General features: G+C 42.9%; 1 long non-coding RNA gene across 1 annotated transcript; it reads left to right on the top strand.

Moving 5' to 3' along the window:
- Positions 1-1,298: 1,298 nt before the first annotated feature.
- On the top strand, positions 1,299-2,808 carry LOC134445437 (uncharacterized). The gene is made up of 3 exons (XR_010034250.1): positions 1,299-1,321; positions 1,594-1,762; positions 1,984-2,808. It is a non-coding gene; the product is annotated as an uncharacterized LOC134445437 (long non-coding RNA).
- The last annotated feature ends 5,436 nt before the right edge of the window (positions 2,809-8,244 follow it).

Below are 8,244 nucleotides of genomic sequence, written 5' to 3'. Positions count from 1 at the left end.
CTCAAAATATATGGGCTAATGTAGATACCACTTGGGATGGGTTTATCGTTACCTATTGTTTCTGATGGGGCGTTAATTGGTGTGGCACCCGGAACTCTCTTCCTCACTTCGGGGAGATTGGCAAGGGGTAAGATGTGTTTTTTTTCCTCCGTGTCACAAACTATTTAATGATGTTTCTGTACTTTAATTTCTCTGCTACTTTATTGATCTTTGATGGGAAGATATTCTGTTACGTTTGTGTTGATATTTTCGTTGTGTTGATATTTTCGCTCCAAGTATGTACATTAGCGCCATTAATGTCCGCGATCGTTATGAAGTTAACAGGTGCTAACGAGCAGATTGGGAAGTAAATAAATGCTACTGGATCGAGGCCCCTCGTCATCTCTCCTGCCTCTTCAATCATCCAAAGACTGTTTAGTCTGTTATTTTAATGTAATGGTCGGTTCATGTCCGTTGCATTGACTTGACTTGTCATTGGGTCTGATTTTAAATGTGCCATATAGTTCAATGTGGGAGCAGGTTCACACACTAAATAAGACACTAAGGTCAAGCACAAGCAGATTTTTTGTTTTATTTTTCTCAGAGCAGAGTAGAGCAGATGTTTCAGGTTGCTGCCATCAGAGAGCAGTGACTTGACCTCAGTGTCTTATTTAGTGTACTCCCATATTGAACTCTACTTTTTGGGTCCACGCACCTACTTATTTCTAAACATCTAGAGTGCAACAATACCCATGCCTCCTAATGTGCCATATAACCTGTATCTCGCCTATTGTGTGTGTGTGTGTGTGTGTGTGTGTGTGTGTGTGTGTGTGTGTGTGTGTGTGTGTGTGTGTGTGTGTGTGTGTGTGTGTGTGTGTGTGTGTGTGTGAGTGTTCGTGAATGTGTTCACGCAGATATAAGAAGTTGGGGTTGGGGTTGATGATCCACATGATGGTGATGGACCAGGACAGCTCTGGACCTCCTGACTGGCAGCTCCATCCTCAACCTCCCTTCCTGTCCTTCACACATGTGCAGGTAAGGCCAATTTTTAAAAACTCACTGCATTGTCTGAGGCAAAAGTAGGAGAAAAGGAGTGAGTGAGTGAGTGAGTGAGTGAGTGAGAACCCGGCCATTACATGTGATGTGACCCTTAAAGGGCGTGTGTGTGTCCTAGAACCAAGACAGTGGCAGTGTGTGTCTGTCTGTCTTTGGTTAAGGATATTTTTAAGATACTACCTTGTTGTGTTAACATTATTTTGCTATTTCTGACAGGCAGAGGCAGTTTTCTGAAGGATGGTTAATGTCAGTACCAACATACCAACACAGAAACTTGCACACAGTGGTGAGTAAAACACTGAATCTGTTTTGTTCTGCACTAGACCAATAAGTATTTCATACAGTAATTCCTTTCTGTGCTGTGTTTATTTATTGAAAAAAAATGTGGATAGAGGATAATACAAAACACTGGCACTGTAGTGATCCCTGCACAGGCCAGAAGCTGTGTATCTCTTCAGCCTGGTGTTCTGCATTAAAATGATGGGTGTGATTTTTATGTAGTGTATTCTATGTATCCCTCTCGTGTGTGTGTGTGTGTGTTTGTGTGCATGCGTGCAGATGGAAGCAGTCGTTCCTGTTCAGCATTGATATGCCGGTAATGGGTTTGATGAGCCACAGCATGGTGATGGGCAATCAGCATCAGGACCAGGGCCGCTCACAAGGAGAACCTCCTGCCCTGCCTCTTCATCCTCAACCTCCAATCTTCCTGCTCTTCACACATGTGCAGGTGAGGACAACCTCTAAAATGCACACTTGACTTGAGGCAAAGGGGGGAGAATAGGCGTGCATGCATGCACGTGCACCAAACTTTAAGACAGTAGCAGTGTGTGGGGGGGCATGTGCACAAGCATATGCACGTGCTCATGTCATGTCCTTCTGTAGGTAGATAGGGGGTGGTTGTTTTTGTCTTAATTGTCATTCATAACATTAACATGCCTTTTTTGACAGGCACAGAGCCAGTTTTCAGAGGGAGGGCTGATGACACCAGCAACTTCGGATCTGAACCTGATCAACCCAGCACCAACCACTGTGCCGCTCCTCCTCTGCCAACTGCACTACATGGCTCCACCATCTCAAAGGCACAGACACTACTCCACTTCCTGCGAAGGATGAGAGAAGAGCCGACCGCCCCACATCGGCACTCACCACCTTCTACAGGGGTGTCATTGAGAGCATCCTGACCAGCAGCCTCTCTGTCTGGCATGGCAGCCGTCAAGCTGAAGACTAGAAGGCAGTACAGAGAGTGGTGAGGACAGCAGAAAAGCTCATAAGATCACCCCTACCTGTTCTCCCTACTACCATCAGGGAAGCGCTAGCCCAGCATGCGGTGCTGCAAAAGCACACTGGGAAACGACTTCTTTCCACAAGCCATCAGACTCCTCAACGCACTGAAGAAAACCACATGAATAACCAAGGACACGGGAGAATATTCCATGAACACTTCTTTCACCATGCCACTTACACTTTACTCATTGCACCTTGTATACAGCATCTTCACACCACCTGTATGAACTCCTCCTGCCGTGTGTGTGTGTCCACTGTGTTTGTGTATTTATTGTCCATCAGTATGTTAATCTTATTATTGCACACTGTTTGGGTGTCTGTATTTATAGTATGTATCAGTCTGTATTTAATGCCAATGCCTTATTTTTAGTTATTAGTTAAATGCACATTGGAGACTGGTCAAACACAATTTCAAACTTTGTGTTAACCCTCTTGTTGACCGTTCACACTTCATAGTGTAAAAGTAAACAGAAATAAATTCACATTTCATTCCTGTCTCGTTCACTTCTTTCAGCAATGTATGTGGCCTACATGCAGGGAAGCTGAGAGGGGGGACAAAGGGGTCCGTTGACCTGGGCCCAGTGAGACGAGGGGTCCAGGAATGGGTCCTCATTACATTGTATGTAGTCTATGTATTGAGTGGGGGGCCCTTTCAGATGACTTTGTCCTGGGCAAAGCCAAAGCTGTCAGCGGCCCTGATTATGTATGCACAAACACTGGTTATGATGGTAGGAAATTTTTTCTCTGTTTTCTGATGGCCTTTGAATTAAGACAGGCCAATCTGGAACCTCTCCTGGATAAAGAGGTAAGCTTCAATGGTGTGGTCACTCCTAAATCATAGACAGACATGGAGTATGGTAGGCCTATGGTAATGAAGAAATCGTTTTCTCCAATAAAACAAACAAATAGCCTATTGCTATTTCAAATACTATTTCATATTTTTTCATTAATATCTGCTCTTTTCAAGCTGGCCACATAACTGTGGTGAGGTGACACTCATTACTTCAAAAAGTCGGGAATGTGTTGCTGATGTACATCGTACAACTTTTCTAAGTAGCCTATATCATGTCTTACCAAGTGAACAACCTCGCCTAAAAGGGTTTTTTAATTATTATTTGTCGGGGTGTGTTAATATCCTGGAAAGGATACATCTGTGGTTTTATCATATAGCCTACCCAGTGTTAACAGTGACCTCGATACAGCTAGGTGAGGTAATGCCAACGCATTGACAGTATATATTTAGGCAATATATACAGTATTTACTGTCAATGTGTCAACGTTGTGTTGAAATCAAAGCATTTTGGCGACCTGATACGTTATGACAAATCTGTGCATAGCGACACGAGTTCTAAACAGTAGGCTACAATGTCCGAGGTACGGGAAGACAAAGCAAAATACATATTGGGATTAGAAAACGTGTGATTTATCTCACTTTCTTACATAAATTGTTGAGAATATTATGTCAGTGGAATGTTCAGTGAAACGTTTCTCTGGAAGATAACAATTTGCACGGGATATCTTTGAAAACATGGAGCCTTCATCCGGAAATGGCCTTGAAAATGACATCATGCAGTATCCCTTCACGATTGGCCAATACGGCAAATGCCGGGAACGCCCATGGGCGTGCTTGCATTAAGGGTGGAACTGTTTTACTGCAGCTGGACCCTTCTCTATAAATTGAGCCAAAATCATGTACAAATGTGGTTTAACAATATTTTCTTTATTGGATATCATCAGTAGATGGGTCCTTTGCACTTGGAAAGCCTTTATTGACAGCTTACCCAAGCCAGCAAAGATTTCAGGTCATTTTTCATTTTTCAGAAATTTCTCTCTAAAAATGAAGTGTACATACACTACAGTCACCATAGATCCATTGACTTTTGTTGTATTTTCATACTTTTTATTGTAGTATTACTATACTTCCTAATGAAAAGAATGGCATATTGTTTGAGGTCAAAAAAATGAAGAAAAACTTGATTGCCAATGAGGTTAAGATGAAAATACAGCAAAAAAGTGAAAAAACGCCAAATTTTTAGGCATAAAATTGAGTCAAAATCTTATTGAAATGTGGTTTAAGAACATCTTTTTCCTTGAATGTAGTCAGCATTTGTGTCCTTTGCACCTGGAAAGCATGTATTGACAGGTTTCCCCAGGCACCAACGATTTCAGGTCATTTTTCATTTTTCAGAAATTTCTCTCAAAAAATGAAGGGTACATACATTCAAATTGGCACAACTTTTTATCGCGATATTTCCGCCCGAGCAGACCCTCCAATTATTTGTCCTAAGGGATAGGACTATCAAAAAATCACAAATAAAAAGTTAGGCAAGCCATGTCAGGTCCAACCCAGTTTTGGGACTTTTGGGACTTAGCTCCCCGGCTAAGTGGTCTCGGGCTTCGGACGGGTTCGGACACAAACATTTTAATTACTCTTGGGCTCGGGTCGGGGTCGATCACTTTTCTGTCGGCTGAGGGCCAGTCTCGGACAGAAAAACCCGGCCCGAGCCACACTCTAATCCCGAACCATTTCAATCTTGCCAGGCTGTGCCATTTTGCAAATTATTCCGTGTGATAGAAATGCATTTTGAAGACAAACTAAAGGCTACTCTCGCTATATGCGGTGGACTGCAAACATGTAGGCCTAGCGCTTGCCGCCTCTTGTCAAAAGTTTAGCAAAAAGAATTTTGAGTTGTGACTCCACACTGGCATTCTGAGAATAACAGTCAGGTGTAGCCTATTTTGTGGGTTCTCTCGTGCGCAGCTACTCCCAGGATTTAAAAGAAAATCTTAAAGGAGGCGTGCCCTTTTAAAAAAAATCAGTGATAGAATGACACTCTCTCTCTCTCCCCGGCCATGCTGTCCAGGCCCATTAGAAATGCTGAATCGTTGAAGCAATCTTATTTAAATGTTTGATAGATGTATCTGTATTTTAAATGCACCACTTGGGCAATAGAACTCTTTATTTTGGGAAAAGGAGAAAGGGGGGGGGGTGAAGTTGTCCCTACCAAAGCTCAGATGAAACCTACACCCTTGCTTTGACTGCTACCATGGAAGTGGATTTCATAACGAAACTTAGAGCATTCTCAAAGTTGGATTTCCAAGGGAAAAAAAGATGTGATAAAGAATGGACGACCGACAGAGCTGAAGGGTTTGCTGCAGGTGACCGGTCAGAAAATTAGAATGACCCGATAATTTCAAAGTGAATGGTACAACAGAAAAGATTGGCTATGTGGATGCCCTACAAGAAAGTTTTTGTTACCCGTGTCTCTTGTTTGCAACTGGTGAGAATGTGTGGAATACCATTAGCATGGGATTTTGTGACTTAAAAAAGGAGCCTCACGAAACACAAATCCTCGGCTACGCATATCCAATGCCAAATTGCTTTGAAGACGTTTGGGGCGTCTCGAATAGATGTGGCTTTGGATTAACAGCACCGGCTAAAGTAACGTTAGCATGCACAACGCCAAAGTGAAGGAGAACCGTGAGATCTTAAAACGTCTCAATCAGGCAACATGCTTCTTAGCCAAACAAGAGGAGTTGGCGTTTCGCGGTGGTGATGTGAGTACACACTCTTCGAATCGTGGGAATTATGTCGACTTGAATGAGATCTCCGCCATTCTGCATGTTGCAACAGGCGAGACTGGCTGTGAAGTGACGGAGGCCTTTTTAGGCTTTGATGGTGTCAGTGAATACAGAAGAGCTCCCGCAATAGCCCAGTATGTTTTGGGGGTGTTGGAGAAAGAAAACTGTTTGGCATTGAGAAGGACAGGCTACTGAGCTAAGAAAAGACAAGGATAGGCTATGACAAAGTCACGGATGTTTTCATTCAGAAGGAGCGGCTTATGGACCTGATGTACAAGTAAAGGTAAGACCGGTGTTTCCTATGTGTGTGAGGCCTGTGTTTGTGAGACCCGTGGGGAGACAGAGAAAGAGAGAGAGAGAGAATCCGCCGTGATTCTGTCTGGTTTGTTCGCCGTGGTACTCAGTGGTCTATGTGAGACCAGTGTTTTGAATCCTGTGTGTGTGTGTGTGTGTGTGTTGGAGCATCCGCCGTGATGCTCTCCGCCTTGGTGCTGTGTGGTTTATATGAGACCACTGTTTGAATCCTGTGTGTGTGTGTGTGTGTGTGAGAGAGAGAGAGATCTAATAGCATTTTCTCTATGGAAATGCAGTATGTTTTAATGTGTAGGCCTACCTTATGTTAAGAAAGCTATGACATATGAAACTTATCGATAGGCCTATTTGGCAACTATTTACTAATATATATTTGAAAATCTGATATTGGAAAAGTCAGTGCCTCACCAGCCTTAAACCTGACCACACATCACTGTTTAGAATAGAACAAACAATGGTTCCCACAGCCCATTGGTCCCACTTCACAAATACGTTTTCATTATTTTTTTAGGAAAATTGCTCCCTCAGAGGTTAGTAGTATCTTGTTGTATTATATTGTTGGTGTGTACTGACTTCGGTTCAGGCATGATTTCTCTGTGGTTAGGGTTAGGGATAGGTTTTGGCAAGTCCATCTATACTATTATTACTATTTTTGGCTTTTGTCTATTTTGCTAGGCCTAGCATGGTAGCGTAGTTTTGGCTTTTGTCTATTTTGCTAGGCCTAGCATGGTAGCGTAGTTTTGGCTTTTGTCTAGTTTGCTAGGCCTAGCATGGGGGGACACTTGCAACAGAATATGGTTGCAACATATATTTTTTTTCTCCTATCAGATACAAGCTAGAATTACTATACTCAAACTGCAGAAAGATATATTCACCTGATAGGAGAACAAACAATTGATGTTGCAACTGTTCCCTTGTCTCCCCCTGCTCCTCTGGACCAGAAAATGAATGGTGACACAAAGACTTACTGTCACTCAAGGTTAGAAGTTGGCAGAAGACATTTATTGCGTTACTACTTATTGCTTACACCTTTTTAACAATAATGACAACCAACATATTCAAATGGCCTTGATCAAAAGTTTACACATGTGGAGCGTTATGCTTGACACATATATCACTTTTCACAAGCTCATTTGCCAACAGCCGCATGGGGACAGTGCACGCTGTGATCGTTTTTCTTCACCACTACAAAAGTGCACTCCTTCCAGTCGCGAAGCACCTCACAGTCCTCAGGGAATCCAGAAGGCCTCCCCATACTGTAAAATAATAATACATTTAAAAAACACACATTAAATTCAGTGCAAGTTTATACATCACTGATCATGTATGTTATGGTGTTTAATAAATGTATAAACACTGTTTATACATCATACCAGTGATGACATGGCACTAGCAAGCCAAGTGAGCCTAAAAAGCCCAAGAGTCTAAGACTAAAAAGTGAAAATGTTAGCCTGGAATCACTCCGTTCAGGTCGCTGAGGCCCATGTGTGGAACCAAACTGTCCAATACGCAGCCATCCGGGTACTTTGACCGTAAATGTGCGTTACGCCCCTTTTTGGGGGAAAACAAAGCGAATTTCTCATTAACTTACAAGCTACATCGGCTAGCCTAAATGAGCACAGTCTAGTCCATGGCTGTTTGGCTATATTATTTGAACAGCTGGCAACGCAACACGTTTTCGACATGTTGAGCGTGAACAACGCTAGTCCACAGGTCTTTTGTTTATTCATTCCCAACACCACAGATTGACTTGCATTGGCTCTCGTCCAATGTTTTCCCCCAAAAAAGGGTGCAACGCACATGGCATGCCGTTCATGTTTATGCTTAAAATTGCCTCGGCCTTTCCCAAAGCTATAACTAATCATGCGGCCGCTTCCTGTTAGCCGTGGCCATTCTGCTGTCTCAACCTTCATGCCAAAGCCTGAACACTCTTCTTGGAACTTGCATTGTGTTTGGGCCCAAGCTGGTGTCTGTTATGAAGATCTTACAAGGACCAGGGGTGCGTTTCTCGACAATGAAATTTCCCATTGG

Source organism: Engraulis encrasicolus, chromosome 3 (assembly GCF_034702125.1).
Source record: "Engraulis encrasicolus isolate BLACKSEA-1 chromosome 3, IST_EnEncr_1.0, whole genome shotgun sequence".
In the NCBI taxonomy this organism is placed as follows: Eukaryota; Metazoa; Chordata; class Actinopteri; order Clupeiformes; family Engraulidae; genus Engraulis; species Engraulis encrasicolus.
This window is presented reverse-complemented; position numbering and strand designations above follow the sequence as displayed.